A 22,475-nucleotide genomic window follows, 5' to 3' on the forward strand; every position below is an offset into this window, starting at 1 on the left:
AGAAGTGTTAATAGCCACTTTAACCAAAAATGTGGCCTTTTGGATGCAGAGAGGTCCTACCTTACCCTTCTTCCCATCCAAACATATTTTAAGAGGGCCAGGAATCTATGATTTGACTTGATCACCAAACCCTGTGGGGACCCTGTTCTCCTGCAGCAGAATACAGGTCCATCCATTTGTTCACCTGGACTGGATCAGCTCTCCTGGAGGGAGTAGTGGGGAAAGAATCAAGCCTCAGAGTCTGAAAGGCAAACTGGAACCTTTTCTCCCCCCTTTTATTTCTACAGTAAATGTGTGCATGTGTGTGTGTTAATAGGGGGGAATGGGGAGGAGGTGGGAAGCCTATTTGCAAAATACTTTAAAAACTCCTATTAATTAGACTTACAAAACGTTATCTTTTAAGGCATCTGGTTCTATAGGACTAATTCCTGTACAAGTGCAGTATGTGCTGAATGTTTAACTCTCATTCATAACCAACGGGGGCTTGCATCTGAGGCCCAGTAATTATGAAACTGGGATTATCCCACAGTGCTCAAGTCATGTGGCAATTAGACCTTGGACTTGGACCACAAAGCCTTCTCTGCTTGGTACTGGAGAAAGCCAACTTACTCGGCATGGGGACAACCCAACATGGGCACTTATCAGCAAGCAAATCATTGTTGCTAGGTCTGAAAATGCATGCATCTTCCCCTTTCAACACCAACTGCTCCCTCATGTGGGATTGCTGTAAAATTGGATTTGGCACCTAGAAAATCAGTTTGCTGCATAAATTGCATTCAAGGCTATGGCAAAGCTGTTCCATGACACCAGTGGCAAATGCTACTTGACAAGGTCACACGGTAAGTAATTCAGCACCAGCACACACACATCTCTGAACTCTCTGGCCTATTCACCAATGTCAGGCCAGGGTACAATGCATTGCTCTATGCCAGAGCATATCCTGAGTGAACTTAACATGCTTCACATAAGGGACCAAAGAGTCACCTGGACTGCCCACAGCATAGCCTGTTCCACATGCTTATTACATGCCTGTACACATAGACATGCTACCAACCAGTGAGCATATCCTGTGCTACCAACTAGTGAGCATGAGTGTCAAAGCCATGACCTGTGGGCATGAGTCTTGTTAGCCAGCAGGGTGAAATTAATGGTTTTGGGGAGCAATACCTCTCGGTTTTTTTGTCTGAATTATTCAGTGTCTCATTTTGGGTGGTGCCACCTTAAGAGCTGGTGGCAGGTATCTGCTCCCTGGCACTGCTTTGGAAATACACCCCACCCCTTAGCAAACCCTCTGTAAACTCAAAGTGAATCCAGCTGCCATTTATATAAAATAATAAAGCCATAGGGCTCCCCAGGATAATTTGCTCTTTAATGGGTGCATCTACATGTGACTAGTTAGCTACTCAGTAAAGCATCACAGTCTACACATGCACCAATATTAGGCCACAGTAAATTAACTCCACCATAAGATAATACTGTTGAGGACAGTACTATCTTATGGTGGAGTAATTAAGTGCAGTGAAATGCACATGTAGACACTAGGTGCTAAAGTGCAGGAGGGCTGCCTGCTAGCTAGCCACACAGCCCTGCAGGTTCTGCACCCTCTTGCCCCAGCCAGCCCCTCCACTGCTGCTGCCTAGGGCTGACCCCTGAGCCCCCTGCCAGCCCAGGGCTGCTCTGCCTTGGCTCAAAGTGCTACTGTCCCAGGTGCACGTGTAGATGCTGCTTCTGGAAGCAGTTGACTCTGCTGAAACAGCTCTGGAATTCATTGAGTCACCTTAATTGCCCGTGCAGATGCACCCAATGGCACCCACAAGGTATTTTCCAAGTGAAGCTTCCCAGTGTCTTTACAATTGGGAAGGTGGCAGAAAAGACCAGAGAGAGTCAAGGTAAGAGCTGCAGTTGGCTCAAAGCAAACTCACTCTGTTTATTCAAGTGAATAAAGAGAAGATCCAGGCCCCAATGAATTTCCCAGTCACATGGTGACAGCACAAGGGCAAAGAAGCCAAGAGGTCTGGCTTCCAATGTCCTGCTCTAACCACTGCCCTGTTCTTTCTTTGATTTGCCAAATGCTGTGTAATGGATGTCATTCTTCCAGCCAAGAAGGATATTTTCTGGACTCCAATTGGTCTCTTTCATCAGCTGAAAGGGTCACAGCACAGTGACTCCATGTACTTTCTCTCTGATCCCTGTGGGGCTTCAATACTGGCACGAGGCTGCCAAGGAAACATGAAACTAGAATACAAGCCAGCTGTCAAGCTGGGTGTGCCAGAACACTGATCCCCATGCTCCATAACTTAGCCTATCTTCAACTTTCAGGTAGCATAGCCCTTTGGAAAATTTGCACCCCCCTTGGAGAAGATGCAGCTGTGTCCACTAGAGCTGCGACTGTGTAGTGCTGCTGTTCTAACCCCTTGTTTTCTGTTGTTCAGAGTTTCTAGTCTTTGACCTAGATTAAGCTCCCCTTGTGTCAATGGCAAGGCTTCCTTTGACTTCAGAGCGCTAAATAACCCCTTGCTCTGCACCTGAAGGTGAATTTTATTTACATGTGTGTTGTTAAGTGGGGGAGTTCTGCACTGAGTTTCTGCAAGGTCTGCATTTATGGAAAGCTCCTGACTGCAGGAGAGCTGTGGTTTGTGACCCATGAGAGTCCCATGGCTGGGGAAGATGCAGTAATACACATACAGCCTGGAGAGTTCTATATACAGTATTTGGTTTTTCCCAGGTAGTTTTCCTGTATCTCATCTAAGAAAGAGGAGTATGGTTTAGAGTCTGATTCTCATTCACACACTGAGGATCCTTTCATCTGCTCTGTCTTTAAAATGCGTAAAACAGGCCCCTGAGACCGTGAGGTCTTTTGGCTCAGTGAATATCTCCCGTGAGTGTCTAGACCATCCCTGATATAAGCATGGCTGGAGTGAACTGCACTGGAGCTAGCCTCTGTTTTTCACAGTTGACAAGAAGAAGAGCACACGCGACAGCAGCTGTGAGACTGGTTTAACTTGTGGGACTGAGCAGACTCCCGCAAAGCACCAGAACAAGGTGCACAGTTGTTTCTTAAAGGCCATTTGTTTCTCATCCTTCATCCAACCTGCAAATAAGGGAGGGAGTAACTGAGAACTGGACCATTGTAACTGGAGTGCTGCCCTGTATACGATGTACAAAGCCAAGCCAGCTGCACCTGGCACTCAGTCCATGGCATGAAACTGCATTAAAAGGAAAGTGATTACACTGCTACTGTTTCAAAGGCAGCTGGTTCTGTGCCATGCCTTAATGCAAGAGGACCTTTTTGTATATGCCCTGCCCAGCCAGGTAAAGAGATGGCATGCCTATTGGAGCTCTGTTTGAACTGCACCGTCTTCAGTCGTGTGGATTTTGTGTTATTGCAGTCTGCCTGGCGTGAGGAGCTAAATTTGAGTGTGCAAATCAGACACGGGCACTACTAACTAGGGGTGGAGAATAACACAGTTGCCTGGGTCTGGCAGCATCATTAGAAGCCCTGCGGTTTTGAAATTTGTTCCTTTATGGCTTCCTTATTGCCCACAGAGTCAACATAATTATTTATGCTTACATAGGAATAAATCAGGGAGCCGGAAGATGTCTGCTTTCTGATTAATATAGAAACTGAGTCCGCTGGCAGGCAAAGCTGTCTTTTGTTTCTAACAATGCCCAGGCTGCATTATCTCAGAGTTGGTACACAGGAAAGATTTTGCTGGGGTCATGGGAGGGTGAATATGTACATTATTTACACGCACGATACCTACATATTGCACTCTTTTTTAACTCATTGACAGCCCTAGAGCAGAGTGAATACATTTGGGAGCCTTAAATCAGGTATCCTGAAGGGACCATGGACTCTGCTACAGGAGGCTAACCTGCCTATTCAGCAAAAGGACGGGAAGGTGAAATGAAGGTTAATGAAGAACAGAAACCCTGAAAAAGCAGGTCACTGTGCCTGGGTGAGATCACTCCTCGTGGGGGTGGTGCTCAGGTCTACCCCAGGGCACTGGCATGCAGGGCCAGGGCTTTAACCAGCCACAGCAGTACATCAGTTAAACAACAACTGCTACTGCTGCAAGCTGCCATCAGCTGGGTGATGGGAGCAGAGATTGAAGCTAGCACCCAGACAAGCTGATCAGGGCTCTTGTTCTGCTTGCACACTCCCTGCTGGGCTCCAAAGGCTATTATGTTATCATGGGATGGACATATCCTTGACAGAGTTTAAAATGAATTCAGTCTTGGTGAAAGGTGCTGTATTAGGTACACCCCAAGAAGGGACATAGAGCAACACAGCTAGAAGCAGCAGAGGAAGCCCTGCTTAGGGACCTTTAGGAAACAAGCCAGTGCATGAAGGGACTGCCATCTTGTCAGCTATGTACTCAGGCACCAGTATGCCAGGATCTGGTTTGCTTGCCTGTCAGTTGGTTTGGAAGGGACACGACTTTTCCTGTACTGTGCTGCTGCAGTTGTAGATGCATGCAAGTTGATGGGCACTGTAGGCCTGACATTCCCCCTTGATTTCAAGTGTCACGCTGGTGTGAGTCTGAAGAAATACGATGGAAATGTAGGCCTTGTGGGTGGCAAAAGGGATCTTGTGAAACTACGCTCCCTCCTTCCCCTTATTCCCTTTCTGAACTTGTTCCTCACTCTTCTCCACCTTGGGCACTTAATGGCCTTCATTACAACATTATCCAAGCAGCTCCCAATTATTAAAAAGTTTCGCCTCAGAGACCCCTGTGAAATGAGGCAGAGCAGTTTTCCCCCATTGGACAGTTGGGAAACAGAGGTGAAGAGGTTGAGTGAACTGCCCAACATAACAAAGGAAATCTGTGATGAGCAGGGGCTTAAACACAGGTGGTCCTAGGCTAGGCCTTAACCACTGGACTGCCCATCCTCTGTCTCATGCTGCTGATAAAGGGAGTCATGACAAGGCTCTGAGCACCTCCTCCATTGTCTTCCTCCACTCCCAGATAGATTGTTTGGATGCTGGGCTTTGGCTTTTAACCTTTTCTCCACCACCCAGATACAGGCAGGGATCTTAAGTTGTGTTTTGTGATCAGGCAAAGGGATACAGAAAGGAGATGAGCCTAGCGGAGGGTGCTCAGTGAAGCGCACATACACACAGACACATAAATCTAGTAAGGCTGGTTCTTGCTGAGATGTGTTCCAGGGCTGTCAGAGTTTAGGGTGAAGTTACTTAGAACATACAGGGGCACTTAAAATGTGAGTGTCCACATGTTACACCTTATTAATTTGTGCTAAGTGCTCTTAGAGCATCTCAAAGTTACACCACTTCAAGCAAGAATTAACTCTGGGCCGTGCTACAGAGCTCATGTTAGGGTAACTTCAGTCTTCTCCACACAGATACATTGAGCAATTTGTAGTCCTCCAGCACCCAAGGTACACCACTCCCAGCCCACCACCCGCTTCCTCCAAAAGCAGGGATACAGCCCTGGCCTTGGGTCTTGGCTTCTAGCTACACCCTCTAGCAGCAAGTCAGAGCTGTGCAGGCAAGAAACAGTACTAACCCTTAATGCAGGGGTGGGCAAAATATGGCCTGTGGGTCAGATCCAACCCATGAGGCCAATCTATCCGGCCCACAGGGCCTCTAAAAAAATTTAGAACATTAATATTTATCTGTCCTTGGTTCCTGGCAAAAATGAAAGGAGCCAAGGGCAGTAGGACCCAGGGGAAGCCTGGTGGGCTCCCACAACAGCAGGGCCTGCCCGGCCCTGCCCCCCCACCGGGAGCCCCAAAGGGGACTTCTGTCCTGGGACCACGTGGCTGCCCCATGCCAGAACCGCAGGGAAGGGGGCTGGGGGGAGGACCCCAGGCAGGGAAGGAGCCCGGGGAAAAGTGGCCCAGAGAAAAGCTGAGCACGGGGAAAAGTGGCCCCTTGCCTGCCTCATGGGGCTGCCTGTGCCTGCTCAGGACAGCCCCGCACAGGCTGCGAGTGGTTGCAGCAGGGAGCGCCGGCCATGGGGCAGGGGAGGGGCCACTTTTCCCCCAGGCTCCTTGCCTGTGTGGAGGAAAGCAGTCCCTCCCCTGCCCCATGGCCAGCACTCCCCGCTGCAGCCCACATGGGACTATCCAGAGCAGGTACTGGAAGCCCCAGGCAGGCTGCAAGCAGCTGCAGCGTGGGGCGCCGGGCACGGAGCGGGCAAGGGGCTCCTTTTCCACCCCCAATGCTTAGCACCACCTTGTAACCTGGCCCCACAGACAGCCTGGGCCTCACACCAACTCCGGGCTCACCCTTCAGAGCTGTGCATGCCAACAACAGCTGCAGCCCCCCAGCTTGCCGTGCCAGGCAGTGTTTGCCACTGCTGCCTCTGGGCTGCCCAGCACGTGAGCTCCAGGCGGGCAGCAGCAGCAAACAGTGCCCAGGGTGGCAAGCACGGGGGCCACAGCTGCTGCTGGCGCATGCAGCCCCAACAGGTGAGCCCAGAGCTGGCATGGGGACCAGGCTGGCAGCGGGGGTGGGTTACAAGCTGGTGCTGAGTGTGGGGGAAGAGCGGCCCCTTGCCCGTCCTGTGGCCAGCGCCCCATGCTGTAACTGCTTGCAGCCTACATGGGCCTGCCTGTGCCTGCTCAAGACAGCCTCATGTGGGCTGCAAGCAACTGCAGGAGGGAGAGCGGGCCATGGGGCAGGTGAGGGGGCCGCTTTTCCCTGCTCTCAGCACCAGCTTCTTCCCTGCCAGCAAGCAGGGGGTCAGAGCTGTGCACTACCCCCTGCCTGTACCATGGGGTTGGGGGCACTGGGAGTGAGCAGATGCGGGAGCATGGGGCCTGCACCAGTGTCCCAGGGCCAGTGCCAGTGGGGTCCAGAGCACGGTGGCAGGAGTGGGGGGTCCTAGCCGGTAGGGGCTCTATGGAGCTTGGCCAGCTCCTTCCTCTCCCTGCTGGTAAAGCCCAGCCCAGCTCCACAGACCCCTGCCAGCCTGCGCCCTGCTCTGGGCCCCACCAGTGCTGGCCCTGAGACATTGGTCCCAAGACAGTGACCAGGGGCCAGGGCACCTGTCAAGGGGCAAAGCTACCCATGCTGCCCTCGACAGCCTGCCAAAACTGGGTAAGTGGCCCTCTGCCCAAAATAATTACCTGCCCCCCTGCCTTAATGTGTGACTGCTCACAGCACGTTCTAATTTAGCACCGCGTGACATTCCACACATCGAGTATGGCCTAAGTGAAACACAGTCGCTGCAGTGCACCAGAGTGGACCCAACTATCCAGGCTCATTTGATCGGCATGCCTAGTGTGCGTGTACCTTTGATTGGGGTAGGATGCTACTAACTGTCAACCCCATGTGCTGTCTGTGTTGTTGACATGCAGGATGGCCTTAAGTTAACAGAGTTGAGTTTGCTGGAAGTCTGTGAAAGTTGCCTTCCCTTTCTCCTGCAGGGGATTACACATACCACAGTGCCCCTACTCCTTTTACATAACAGGCTTTATCTCTGTTGCCTGTAATAGAAAACAAGGAAATATGATTAAAGCCTGTACACAAGGGACCCTTGTTCTCTCTGTTTATTAGCCTTCAGAAAAGCCATTAGCTTAATGTCTGCGTGGAGAGATCCCATTGCTGCCTTCACACCTTTTAACTTTCCCTGGAGAACCTGGATAAAAGACCCAGGCTCCTATCTCTTATCACATCACCATCATTTGGGACAAACACAATAGGGACTGCAGAGAGATGTTTGAATGAGGACAGGCATGAAGACAGTTCAGATGTGCAAACAGTAGCAGTGAGTTGCCCAGTAAAGAGCCTTGCAATAGAGGCAGTGTGCTGGAAGATGACAGGCAACTTTATAACGAAAGGGGACCCCTGCAAGGGGATAGGAGGAAGTTGCACTGTATTTTCCAAGGTTTTCAATCTTTCTTTGAGGAAGGAACATTCTTCTGAGAAGCAGCCAGATTGTAGGAGCCACTTCCAGATCAGAGATCAGCAAGCCTTGTACCTATACACAGTGATAGGTCCTGTTCCAAACCTAAAGAGCACCAATAGCAGAGCTGGTGATACAGAGAATGAAAATAATTTGTCTAGAGATTCAGAAATGAGACAGAATGAGAACACAAAACTCCTGGTTCCTCGCTCCACCCACTACCAAATAGCACATGCCATCTCCCAACAGGCAGGAGTTTTCAAAAATAAGACATTTCTTATAGATGTGTAAGTGTTCACACAACCAGGGGCAGATCTGGGGGGGTGGGGGGAGGGTTGCAGTGGTGCAGTTGCACCCCACTTTGATTCCTGCTTCATGCAAACATTAAAACCAACTGCCTCAGAGGGGCAGCAGCATTTCTATTCAGGCAGTGCTGAAAGAGTCAATGGACTTCAAGAATCATTATTCTCTCCCTGATTCCTGCTAATCTCTCTCCATTCCATCAGTGTTAAAGACCTTTTTAATGGTTTTAACCCACAAGTCAAACTATACTTTCTTCTGAAATTTTGCTGTCTGTCAGCCATCCTGGTAATGTCTCTCTCCTGTTTCAAAGCCCTGCAGACTACTTTTAGCTCTACCTAAAAACCTGAATTTAGGATGTGGTAATATTAACTTGGGTGTAGAAATGCCTGACACTGAAGCGTGGCACTATCAAGAAAGACACTCAGGAAGGCTAGGTTTTTGTTTTGTGAATATGAATAAGAGATGCATATTTAACTATAATAACTACAGGACTAATGACACAGTATCTTGTGACTATTTTAACTATTTTTGCCATGTTTCTTGTGTTTTTTTTAAGCTTTAGACAAAATCCAGAAAATGAATACACATTAGCAATGACTGAAGGTGATGCTTTTGATGGTCTGTCAAATGAACTAGTGATCATGGATTGTTTCCTAAAAGAAACCAATGGTTTTATTGGTTTTTGCTTTGATCCAAAGTGGAATTATATGCTGCTAGCCTCCTAACATATTACTAAAGCTTCTAGTTTCTCTTTAACTGGAGAAAAACATGTGTTGTGTTATAAGTGATGATGTACCATACCATCTGCACCCCCTTCTTGGATCCACCCATGCACACAGCTAGTGAGTATGCACAGTAAGCCACACTTTGGCCAAGCAGGTATGTGGCTCCTGTGTCTAACACCCAGGGTCAAGGTGATATTTCTAGGTATAATTTCAGGATTTATACTCACCCCAGGGCAGGCACATGCAAAGCCATGATTCTACCCCTGTCTTTTAGGAAACAATCCATGATCACTAGTGCATTTGATATAGGCCATCAAATAGCATTGTCTTAAGTCACTGCTAATCTGAGCTAGATTCAGACTAACTAAATGAAAAGCTCCACATTGCATTCCCAGTGCTCTTAACGAACCCTCTGCTTCATTCTCATTACTAAGATCATCTAATTACTTTCTCAGAGCAGCATTTGCTTGAGCAGCACTGAGTTTGTCCTTGCTTTGCAAGTGGAAACTAGTAAAACAATAACTCTACCTAGTAATCCATCAAAGAGTAACATAGTCAGAACTGCAGGCCAAAATTGTCAAGCCTCCTAGTTCCTGCTGATAAAACAAATCAAAGGCCCCTGCAATGACATGCATCACAGATTGGTCATGAATACACATAAAATATTATCCCTTAGCTAGAGAATGCTAAACATGAAGTGAAGTACATTCCTGGGAACACCAGGGAAAAACAGTGAGAAGAATTCAGGCACATACTGCAATCTAAGATGATGTCAGGCACTGTTCTAAATTTTCCCTTGCTGCAAAAGCAGAGTATCCTAAGACAGAGCATCCATTTTGTTGAACCAAAATCAGCAGTAGCATTGTTCTTTCTAAATCTTCACAGTGAATTTAATTTGTAAAAATCAAGGAAAGGAAGGAGGGGGATTCAAGAAAAGTTACAATAGAAATGCATTGTGAGCTAGAGAGACAGACAAGAGAGTAGGAATTCTTTGTGCCTACTAGCAGCCAATTAGATCTACGATATTTTGCTAAGTTTTTCTAAGGCATCTGAAGGAGGTAAACATCCAATTTTTCAATATTTTTAACAGGAACTGGGTCCTCAAATCCTTTAGCATGCTTTTAGTATATATGCATCAGTGGATTGTAACCTCAGATATAGGAAAGTTGTAAGAAGGAGCAACAGTCACCTACCTCCAAGTGGCACAGCACAGAAGTAAAGGTATGGAAAGAGATCAGGCATTGAACTCCTTCCCCAGCTGTGGCTGTCAGCAAAGCAGTGACTGAAGAGCGTCTCCACCAACTTTTTATGCTTCACTGTAGGGAAAAAGAGAATGACATTGAAACCTACCTCCCACTCCCTTGCACTCTAGATTAAAGCTACTCATCCAACCAAAACCAGATGTGGTGCCGTTCAGCCTGCCCTCCTTCCATTGTGCAGAGTCAGAGGGGTATGATGCCCTCTCTGGAGCTGTCTCAAAGACCCACATTTGTTGGGTGGAGCAGACTCAGCAAAATCATGGTCACTTGTGATGCCGTGTTGCTAAACCTGAAGGTCAACAGTATGTATAACTTGGGGTCAGGCCACTATGCCAGATTTATTGTGTTACTCCCCAGCCTTTCTCTGAATGTCCACATTCTCCAAATATATAGTGGGCAGGTGTAGTGATCACAGGACCTGAGACAAAGCCCTCTGAAGTCAACAGGAGTCTTTCATTGGCTTCAATACACTTCAGACCAACACATGCTCTTCTTCCCAGCTTTCTCCCCTCCCCCAGACATTCCTTCTGCCACATCACCTCACTCATGAAATGTAACTGCATGGTGCAAAAAAGCTGTTCAGTCTTTGAGATATGTTCAGTTATTGGCCTGGTGCTGGCAACAAAAAAGCTGGTAAATGCTAGTTGTGATGCAGAAAATGATATGCTAGGAACAGGAGAGAAAACCCACTATCTCCTTTGCCAGATGTCCCCAGGCAACTGTTAACATTATGACACTTTTGGCCATATTGATCAACTAGGGCTCTGAACAAGAGGCCCAGCCAAGTTATGAACCTCTCTGTATCTTAGACAAATAATTTCTGAATCACCCTATCACTCTGCCCCGATAGTAAAAATGTGGGTGCAAAAGGTTGTGGGGAGAGGATTTGCCAAGTAAGGATTTTCTACTCTGATGGAAAAAATTTGCTTAGGTTCTAGGAAAACACAGGAATAGGAGAAGGACCAGTGATCTGGGTACTAGAATCTTCTACACTCCCAGGAGAGGGGGATCAGGATAGTTCTGTGAAAGCCAGTGGAGCTGTGCAGGTTCATACCTGTTGAGGATTGGGTCTTATGTGGGTTTCAGTTTCCTCTTCTGGAAAACTGAAACAGTTGGAGCTGATTGGAGAATGGCAAGAATACAGTGTGGAAAAGTTTGACATTTTCAGATCTATTCAATAGAAAAAAACAAAAAGCAAACAATCTATTCTTTCTTGCCATTTTTGTTGCTGTTGTTCCTTTCCCCTTCCTCTTTTTTCCCTTTTTCTATTTTAAAATGGAGAGAAAAAGAGATAAAAATAATAACGGGAAACTCTACAAATGTTTGCTTTTTAGTGCGGGGGGGGCGGTGTTTCTTGTATCACAAGATTGAAAAATCAAAAAAGGAATTGACTGTGCCCCTAGAAAATATTTGTTTTCATAAAAGACTCTTACAAGTTTTGAATGCCTGCTCTTAACAACAGTATGTGCTGCTCTCACTGGCAGGGAGTCTTTGAGGTTGACTTCACTAATACTGGTAAAGTGTTCTGCAATCCTCATTAGTTTCCTGAACATATATAGCATAGAGCAGACCAAAACCATACCCTGTAGTAGACACTGACTCAGGTTTGCCCAAAGATTCTCCAGCGTGGCATAGTGCCAGCAGCTAATTAGCTTCCTACCAGGAAATCTGACTGAGGCTAGAGCTCCTGGGACGCTACATCAGTAGACAGCTTCCTCAAGGCCTATTTCTGGTGATAACATACCTCCTCTGGAAAGGGGAGAAGAACAGTTTTGATGTGCATTCATCCCCTATCTGAACAAAGGGTGGATTTCATAGATTTCATAGACATTAGGGCTGGAAGGGACCTCGGGAGATCACTACTCTAAGCCACAGCTGTGTGGTGAGGATATAAATACTGCAAGGTGCAAAGCCGGAGCTGTGATGGGTGGCAATATAAAGACTTCATCTGCTAGGAGGTGCATTTCCTGCCCAGGAAGTCATAATATGGGCTGTCATATAGAAAAAAATCCATCAAACTTAAGGTAAATATTTCTTTGCCCCTACATCTAGCTTCTCATACATACTGTGGATATCCCATTTCCAGAGCTGGTAACACATGCCAGCTGATTTTGAGCTCAGCAGAGCATTCTGATCAAAGGAGGAGTATAGTCTCTTTGGTTTATCATGTGTCTTCCAGCGACCTTCTAGCTGCATTCAGAAACCTGCTGACAACTTGTAAGAAAGTTGTTACTCTGTTGCCATTTATCTTTTTACAAGTAGCAAGAAATCATATGAAGCAAGTCCAGATCCAGTTAAGCTGCAGACATTTTCGGCAGTGTCCCTGCACTCAGCACCATTTTGGGCTGTACAGAGCATGTCTCACCCTTGGAATTCCCTTGGAGGGAACTGACAGCTGCTGCACAATACTTTCTTGCCCAAGCATCTGCTTTCCTCATTGTCCTTATTTTTTATTATCTGCCTGAATCTTGCCTAGAACAAGAGATGCAGGATGGAAGCCCCAGTGTGCTAGCTGGTGAACATACATGTAACTAAAGACTGGCCTTGCCCCAAAGAACTTACATTTATTCCTAGGGACATAGTCTGCTTTTTCACCCAGGCTGCTCCTGCTGCATATTCCTGTGCTCTGTCTGGGATGCCAAGACTGCCCTGGGATTGAAAATGTCTTCCCTGGGCTCTCCAGTAGAAAATAAACAGATGAACCCTCAGTGGCAGATATTCTTTTTTCCCTACATTGGTCTCTGACCTGGGGAGTTAGCGAGAAGGAAATACAGATGGTTGTTACAAGGGGCAGCATTAAGGGCACATACAGACATTACACTTAGAATGATCTAAGTGAACACAGATCAATTTAAACCCATAACCATATAGAAGTTTGCACCTAGACTAGTTTAAAATTGGTGCAAGCAGTTTAAGATAGACTTGGTGCGAGTTACACTCAGTTCTGATCAATACAGGTTAGACCAATGCACTGAATTTCTGTACTGTTTCTAGGGCCCTGGATTCTGCTCTCATCAGAATAAAGGTTTTTCAAGGCAGGAGCCATGTAGGGAGTGCTGAGTACAAAGGGGCTTGAGGCTTAAAGCATACAGGAATACTGCCAGCAATACAAGGACTAAATTATTTCTCAACAGATGGTTTTCAGTGGGGCTCTGGCACCTCTCTCAAGTATAACAGTGCTTTGTTCTGCAACTTAAAAACCCTACAACTTCTGAACAGGTGCAGAGGTAAGCAGATTGGTTGGAATATATGACCCTCATGCGCATAACACATCTAATTTATTGGACAGAAAGGAAGGGGTTAATTCAGGGCAGAGCTGTGTGCGTACAGTGGAGGAGATCCTAGATTTCTGCCTCTGCTGTCACACGCTTTACTTGCCATGTCCATAATCTCACAGCCTGATCTCAGCCCTCGCTCCTCTTTTGTGAGCACTATATTTAGCATCAAATGTGTCTGCTAGCATAATTGTGGCTATGAAGTGTGCAGCCTCCTTATCTGCCCACACCAGGCATAGGAGAGCAGCTGGGAGGACTGCAGGCTGCCTTGCTGGCACCAGTTCTCTTAGTGATAGAAGAAGAAAGGGAAAGAGGAAGCAAATCAGAAATCATCTGAGAAGATGCAGCACATACACAGAGCCATGCAGAATGTTTTAGAATTCCTCCTGATGCCTCTCTGTATTCCTTGCATACCACATGCCCACGCAGCCCCTTCAACTGAGTTTAGACAGCCAGTTACACCCCCCTCCACAAACAGGTGCAGTTCCTTACCTACATGCTCAGCTGAGTGTGCAGAACAGAAGGGAGTGGATTCAGATGCATTGCACAGAGGTGGGTATGACAGCTGGGAGAGGGGACAGAGAGGTGGGTACCTCAGAGGGGAGTGGGAGAATGGGCCCAGTGTGGTGGGTGTTCCAGGAAAGGGAGATATAGCAAATAGGACTGAAGGCATGGCTGGGTGAAGCCGAAGGACATGAGCATAGTAAATGAATAGTGCAAAGAGATACTGACTCAGCAGAATAGGCTTGTAGAGTAGGAAAGCAAGACCCAGTTCTTCCAGTGTCATATTTTGCCTTAGGTCTTTATCTCCCAGAGGCAATAATCATTAGCTTATTAAAGATATTCATTTAAACAGCCCTCACATAATCCATAACACCCAGTTGTACAGGAAAAAACCTCCCCCCCACCTCTTTTCCTTGTCTTAGTGGCATCAAAGTCAAAGTGACACAAACAAATAAGATTTAGGAAAGTCTTGCTGGCTTTACTATGCCCTGACTAGACTCAGCGGTCATATTCTCTGCTTTCAGGACACAGCTACATCCCAGAAGCAGCTGCAGGTATTTGGAGAGAGCTGATCCTGCCTTCCTCTCACAGATGGCCTAATTGCAATATCGTAACTGAGGGGAGAAAGGAAAGGGAACCTGGAAGCAATTCCAGCCTCACAAGTGCTGACTTTAAAACTGGTTTCTCAGGCATAGGTAGAGAATGCCATCTGAAAAATGCATGAATTTTTGCGCAGAGCTGCATTGCCACATGACCTGAGAGTCATTGTCTGATTTTGCCCTGCTTAAAGGAATATGCATTGCATTACAGCACTGGGATGGAATGGAATCCCTGATCTGGAAGGATAGGATCACCAGGTCCATGTTATCCCTCTTCACCATATTGAGCAAATACCTTGGCTTCCTCTGGACTGAGCCCTGTATGTTCATAAATTTGATCTTCTCTTCCTCCCCTTTCAAAAGATATTGCAGTACAAAGTCCCATAGCAATGGCTCACAGTACTGTAGCTCAGGGCAGAGCAAAGGCATGAACAGTTCTAGGATTTTGAAAAGGGGTTGCAGATAGTATGGGGCATCATCACTTATGCCGCAGTACGTATTTTTCTCCAGTCATAGGCTGCAGAACAGAGTGGGCTGCCCGGGCCATGGTCCAACCAACTTGTAGCACATTAATTTATATTACCCACAAACACGCAATTATTATTCCAGTTAAAACTGTATAGCAATTATTTTAACTGCATAGCTAGCTAAATTAACATGCTAAAAGTTGGTCTGGCCATGGCCCGGAGGGCCCACCCCGTCCCACAGCCTATGTCTGCAGTTACAAATAAATACTTTACTAATATGCTAGGGGACTGAGGCTGTGTTATTCAGTTTAAGATCCAAGCAAAAACAAATATAACTTTATTGGAATGTGCATTAATTTGCTATATCATATATTATGTATATAAACAAAAAAACCCTACACAATAATTATCAAAAAATGGTTCATTAGTCCTGAAGTCATTAGAATTAAATGTACATCTCTTTTAGAATCATAAAAATCTAGCCTTCTTCAGCATTTAGGCAGGGCATCCAGTGCTTCAGTGAAAGTTAAAACTCTACACCTGAGTTAGTATTTCTAGCCAGAGTTCAAAGCAATCTTCATGGATATGAAATAGGAGCTACATTACCAGGAGCCACTAACAAACAACAGAATTGCAAAAGAAAGAATAGCTTGATTCATGGCACATTAAAGACCATTGTCATTAATGAAGGAGAGAGGGTCATTAACACCAGTGGAATGGAGAATTTAGAAGGAATCAGGTAGATTATAATGAGCCACAGAGTCTGTTGACTCCCTCGCTGCTGTATGGATAGAAATTCCACTGCCCTTCCCAGGCAGTTGGTTTTAAATTTTGGTCAGAGGGGGTGCAACTGTACCACTGCACCCCTGCTACATCTACCACTGGGCAAGGAATAATTCAGGCCACTGCTATATGAACAGAACTATATGAACTCTCTCCAAATTCAAGACATGCTCCATTAACTGCGTTCTTTTCTGAAATGGAGCCTGGAAATGCCTCTGAATTCAACTCTGCACTATTTTGCCCTTTCCTCTGCCCATCCTGTATAGATGTTCAGGCAGAGATGCAGGAGACACTGACATGACACCAGATGTATAGTATATTAGGCAAAAGAATCTGTCAGCTGTATGATATGTAATATGATATGTAATTACACCGTCTAAATGAAAAGTGATTGAAGAGCAGAGTGGTATTTGGGATTTGGGATAAAAGTGAGTGTGGTGCTGGGCCTAGCCTAAAGTCCTAAGAAACTGTGTATAAGAGGGTTGGGTGGGGCTTGTGAGGTTTTAATGGATATCTTCAGTATTCAGTAGGCATGTTCCCAATAAGCAGTGCAATGCAAAAAGGTATCTTTATTTTGGGGTTGTTGTTTTGGGTTTTTTGGTGGGGAGGGGTTGAATTATCTGCAGGAGAGGGCAAATCATATTAGTATTCTTTCGTGTGAAAGAGAAATAAAGCATGAACTGACTCTCCCCAATCCACTTCTTTCTTCTGTCCCTAGAATATCTTTGCTTTGGTGTCATATGTCAGCTGGCGTCACTCAGCTGGCATGTGCCGGACCTGTCTTGGAGAATATCTGCACAAAAGTGGCTCTGCACAGCAGGACTTTTAGCCACTAATCTAAAAGGAACCCTGCTCCTCCCTGCAGTGTGATGAGAAATGAGTTAGGTATTTATCTTCCCCCACCATATCTTCAAAAATAAGTAATGGTGCTAAAAAATCATACACATACCCAGTGCAGGGGTGGGGTTATCTGTTTGCTACATGACAAAGTGTCTCCCTCCCCTGCCCTTTTCTGAGGTCCAGTTCACCTGGACTCCTATCTCTTTTGGGGCAGGGTTCTGTGTTTTCCTTTATATGCAGTGTCTCAGATGCCTGGTATTCTGTAGGGCAGACCAATGCCTGTGCCATCTACCCGAGACATTATTATAGGTGCAGTGGGTTACATTGTGTCCATCACTGCCAGTCTTGTGACTAAAGGGATTGGAAATGGATTGCTCAGCTTTGCAGCACTAAATGGAGTACAAGTTACCAAGGACAGAAATTTCTTTCTTTCCAAGAGTTGCTCTGTACCCTGTACAAGATAACGTTTTGGTTGTGGTTTTGGTGTAGTTCTGCTAGTAGTAGTGCACTGATGAAGATTTTCTCAGCCAATACTGATGGCTGATTATTAACCAACAATAATCGGCCAATACTGATCCAATAGCCGATTTACAGGTGTGGCAGGACAGCACCTAGGGGTGCTGTGAACTCCCCTAGTGCCCCCTACCTACCGTGCCAAATCAGGTCTAAATGCACCCTCTTTATCTCACTTGCCATGTCTCTGCTGGTAAATATTGTTAAAGGGAGGCTGCCTTCTTACCCTCCTTGGCACGGTGCCTTGATGTATCTTGGCTCGGTCTAGTCACTTGGTGCACTCCCAGCTCTGGGCTGCACGCGAGTCCCACCGTCACCCATGCCCTCATGGGTCCCCGGACTCATCTCCATTGTCTCCCCGCAGCCCTCATAGCCCCCACCGGGGCCTGTCTCCCCGCAGCCCTCATAGCCCCCACCGGGGCCTTGCCGCGTGTTTCCCTGCAAGTCAAGGCTCAGGTGGCTGTAGCCATGCCTGGCCTCCAGACCCCCTTTCCGGGTCTTGCACCCCACTGGGGCTTCTTGCCTGCACCCACACTGGGCTCCTCCCAATGTTGCCCACACTGGGGCCAGGGTCAGGACACCCCAAAACAGCACCTTCTCTGGTGCCAGGAACCCCCACGCTACTGGGGAGCTCCTATGAGGCCTCCTCCAACCCCTACAGCCTCACCCAGTCCTCCAGTGTAACAACAAACAAAACAGCAAACTCCCACTCCTGGGCTACAACAGAAATTACAAGCCAAACTGGCTAACCTTCATTCATATCCCTACTAGGGTTTCCCCCACCCAGTATCCTCACACCTCAACTACTCAGGCCATCCAACTTCCCTGCTCTGCTTGCTCCAACACAGTTCTACCTTCCTTGGCTGCCAGAGGGGAACTGGCTCTGGTCTCAGCCTAGGCTGTTTATATAGGCCAGGCCCTGCCCCCTTCTGGTCAGCTGACCCAACTGGTTGTCTCGGCAACCCACACCTTGTGCTGCCCTGGTGAGTGGCAGCTGAGCCCATGTTATTGTTGTCAGTAGCAGGCACCTTAGTGCCCAGCTACAACAGGAATGCAGCCCAGTGGCTTGGAGAGTAGTGTCAGGCCAGTAAGTCTGTGGGTGGGAAGGTGAAAGAAAAGGTTGTGGGGGGTGCAGATCAAGGTCATCATGGTGAGGGAGGGAGTGGGGCAGGGGTAGGATCGGGGACAAGTGATACTCAGTCAGGGTAGTTAATACAACCCTGGGAATGGAACAGAGCTGTGGGTGTCTCATCCAGTGGGCATAGGGGGTGGGGAGGGCGGGCAACTCCGCACCACTGCGTGCACCCACGAGGGAGGCATGGGGAGCATGTGCCCCCCAAATTTTTGTGTTGGGCAAGTTCAGGCTGCCCACTGCAGGCTCAGGGCCAGAGGCTCTGCAAGCCTATTCCCACTGAGGGGTCTGGGCTGGGGCTGCGATTAGGGTGGGCAGGGGTGGGGCAAGCAGTGGCAGCGCTGGAAGGGGTGACTACAGGGTGGGCTATAGACACCCCAGAATTCCCTGAAGCCATCCCGTAGCCACCCCTCCCAGCACCACCGCTGCCTGCTCCAACTCCACCTGCCCCAAGAGCAGCGCCCCCCACCCCCTACTGGGAAGAGGCTGGCACAGACCCTGGCCCTGAGCCTGCAATGGGTAGCCCACCCTCACCCCATGCACAAATCCAAGGGGGCACATGCCTCCCATGCCTCCCTGAGAGTGTGCAAAGAAGTGGGAAGTCGCCTGCCCTCCCCACCCTCCCACACCTCCTAGACGAGCTGCCCATGACCCCATTCCTGGTTGCATGCATAGCAGCTGTGCATATGCATGCAGCACTTATCAGTGACATTATCATTTATTGGATACACCGGCCAAAAATAAAGCCAATTGCTGACAATGTTAATTTCCTTTTTATTAATGCCAATCTGCTATGTGACCGATGTATCAGTGCACCTCTAGTTCCAGTGGATAGGGGCTTGGTGAAACTAACTGGTCCCCATGTTGGATTTATGGCTTCCACTGAGTCTGTAATATTTGTGTAGCCCTTCTAATAACAAGGTGTATTACAAGAGCACCAAGAGGCCCTGGACAGGAATAAAGCCCTTTCTGTGATAGATGCACAAGGGTGTTCTGGAAAGTAATGGAAATTTCAAAATAAAACCATTTTGTGTGCCATGAGTGGGAAACTACACAGCAGCAGGGGATACTGGGTGTGGTTGTTGAATGCACCCATTGTTCACAACTATGTAGAGAAGTGCTGTGATCCAGTAAATCAGGGGTACTCAACCTTCAGCATGTGGGCCAAATGTGCCCTCCAGAGCCTTGGAATCCAGCCCACCACAGGTCTGGAAATTTGGCAGCAGGGGAACAGTAGCAGTTAATACTGCCACCCTCCCCGCTCCCAAAATCCCAAGCACTGCATGGTGGGTCAGAGCTGGACCACAGTCCTCCACCTGAATGTTTTATTTGGCTGGACCATGCCCCTTTCCCCCCAAGGGCTGGGCCTCACCCCCTTCCCTCAAGGTCCTGGATCCAGACTCGTCATTTACCCCGCTCTCCACGGGGCCAGATAGGGGCCAGGCCAAGCCCCCTTTCCCTGTACAGCTGGATCAGGGCCAAGCTACCACCCCCACATGGCCAAAGGAAGACCTGCTGTACCTGCCCCAGATCCGGCCAGGAGAGAAACTGGGCAATGCCCACCCAGCCCCATAGACAAAAAGATTGAGCGCCACTGTCTTAAACCAAAGCCTCAGGAAAATAACCTAAAATAGATCCCTTCTGGCTGTGTGTCAGGTGGTTGCATCTGACAATGCAACTCTCACTCACTGTTGTTGTTCCATTGACAGTCAGCTCATGTGAGTAAGAGCATTAGGCCCACACTGTTAGTCTCAATATAAAAAATGTAAGTGAAGTGCCAGGATAGCTTGAAGCTGTTCCACTGTTTGATGTTTGCTTATGGTAAAAGCTTGAGTACTCAGCCAGCAGCAGACCTCAGAAAAGAAAATCCACTGATTCTGAGAACAGGAGTATAGGTGGGGCCATGGATTCATTTCAATATAGAGTTGCTTCTGGGGGTTTTCTGCGTGGCATTCAAACTGGGTTTATCTTACGGTGTTTGGTCTCTAATTGTAGCTAGTGCAAAGCTATGTTCAGTTTTATAGTTCTCATATCTGTATATGTTTGATATAAATGTGATTTTGATGTATCTTTATATAATAGTCAAGATTGTGTCCCTAAGGCAGCGATTATTACACTTAGAAGAGTCAATGGCTGAGAATTAGCATTGACTTGGGTTGTTTACTGGTCCCCATGCAGACATGCTCTGAGGCACAGGAAGCCAGGGTCTCATGAGCCTGTTGATGTGTATCTTGTGAAATCGTCTGCTGTTTTCATTTGCAACTGATAATACAATCGGCCCCGATCCAGGTGAGGGTGAGCTGGGACCCAAAGCAAATTAGTTGCCCTCTGCTGGACAACTCTGTCTTCCATGCATGTAGTATTATTGGGACTGTCGGACTCTTCAGTGCCTTACCAGAGTCATTCCAGTTCTCAGTGAGCAGGTCTTCACGTTACAGCTGGCACCTTCACTGACAGTCTTAGCTAAGTGAATGTCCATGAAGTCCCAGTGGATCTGTACTTTACCCTTCACTGCTTTTCGTGCAGCCCCAAAGGCCAGATCTTCTACTGGTTCCACAGACCCTTTTTGTTTTCTCCCACCTTTGTCTCGCTAACTTAGGCTCTGAGCTTGCCAAGACTTCTTCACATGCTTGACCTCAGAAGGGAGGGCTATTAATAGTTCAGAAAGTAATGCCTCTGAGCAATTTTTTTGTAAGGCCAGGGCCTTAAACTGTAAGCTCGTTGGGGCAGGGGTTGTCTTGTACTCCGCATATGCAGCGTCAAGTGCAATGGGGCCCTGGCTGGGGCCTGTCTCTGCTTCTGTGAGACAAATAAATAATAATTGCAGTGGAAAAATGGGGAAAAGATGTTTATTCCCTCTCCTTGTGTATTTCCTGAATGGCTTTCATACAAATCTGACACATACACAGTCACTTTGGGCTGAGACCAAGCACACAAGTGTTTCATCCCAAAAAGGAAATTGTTTCAAAGGCTCCTGGGAAGTGGAATAAAGGTCCTAATGTGGCAGTTGACTTGCATCTTTAGACTCAGATCCTCTGTCTCTATTTATTAACGATGCCCTCTGGGTCCAGGCAGAGACTCTGTGAATCCAGTGAATCTCTGCAGGTCTCCATGTGTGCAGATTCCAGTGCATGATTCTAGCCTTGTTTTCCTGTGTAAGCTGGACCTGGTGCTAACAACTTTCATGAGATGCTTCAGGGTACAAGGTACTAGACAGAAATCAGCTGCTGGGCCAACCTCATTTGTGGTATGAGCAAGAACCACTCCATCAAAATTACTTGATTCCTCTACTTGGGGCCTAAATTAGGCCTCTTATTTTATTAATAACAGTATCCAGACTACTACTCTACTACTACCTGGTAGTTTTCATGAGCACTAAATTCATTTAAAATGTTCAGCTTTGATGTTTGATGCTGCGCCTAATAAATAACTAATGACATCTTTTTCCTCTCCCAGTCAGCGCCAGGTTGCTATTGTAGGGCTGACTATGAAAGGCCCAACTAGGAAACACTGTCTTTACACAGCTTATTTTACACCTCTGTAACCCATTTCTCAAGTAACAGATGGCAGTAAGCAAGGGCTGGGCTCAAATGTAGCAGCTTAACACCAACTTTCTGAATCTGGATCAAGCCCCCAGCCAGAACCCTGGGAAAGTAAATTTTAACTGGGTGTTGTAAATTGAACAAACGTCCCCACTCACAAGCAACTTTCAACTAAAACAGGGTTTATTGCAGAGGGAAAAGGAACCAGCATACAACCCTAACTATTAAACATCAGCTGAATCCTGAACAGTTTACAGTCAGTGGCAAACTGACCCAGAGGAGCTACCACCTAGCTCACATCTGTCCCGCTGTCCAAGTCCATGCCATGTGGGAGGAGTTAAGTTGTGGCTCCCAGGCTCCTGCTTGGCCTCTATGCTTGTCCTATCACTCTGGCTACAACAGCAACTGAAGTGTCTGAGCTCCTTCCCTCCTCTGGCTTTTGCTGCCTGCCCATGCTCCAGGGGGTAGAGCAGTGCAGAATGATGTGCCCAAGGGAGCTGAGGGCAAACCTGGGGCTGCACCGGCATGCGGTGAAGTGGTGGGGGGTGAGAGGGAGGGGAGGCGGACTGCATGCATGGTGCAGCAGGAATTGGGGGGAAGGCCCATGTGGACATGCAGGCATGGGGTGCAGCTTTGAAGGGTGCCCACGTGGTACAGAG

General features: G+C 47.5%; 1 protein-coding gene across 3 annotated transcripts in view; it reads right to left on the reverse strand.

The window, feature by feature from the left end:
• LOC109315167 (aquaporin-8-like) overlaps positions 1 to 14,068 on the reverse strand; it is a 48,778-nt gene extending 34,710 nt beyond the window's left edge. For 2 of the 3 annotated variants that reach the window (XM_019542744.1, XM_019542742.1), the window contains exons 1-3: positions 13,929 to 14,068; positions 12,724 to 12,907; positions 10,096 to 10,218 (exon numbers count right to left, since the gene is read on the reverse strand). The gene's annotated coding sequence lies outside the window, so the exon portion shown is untranslated. Of the gene's footprint in view, positions 1 to 10,095; positions 10,219 to 11,215; positions 11,351 to 12,723; positions 12,908 to 13,928 lie in introns of those variants that run through there. The other variant, XM_019542743.1, reaches the window with a different exon arrangement.
• Positions 14,069 to 22,475: the final 8,407 nt, after the last annotated feature.

This window comes from Crocodylus porosus, unplaced genomic scaffold (assembly GCF_001723895.1).
Source record: "Crocodylus porosus isolate Cpor-Errol unplaced genomic scaffold, CroPor_comp1, whole genome shotgun sequence".
In the NCBI taxonomy this organism is placed as follows: domain Eukaryota; kingdom Metazoa; phylum Chordata; order Crocodylia; family Crocodylidae; genus Crocodylus; species Crocodylus porosus.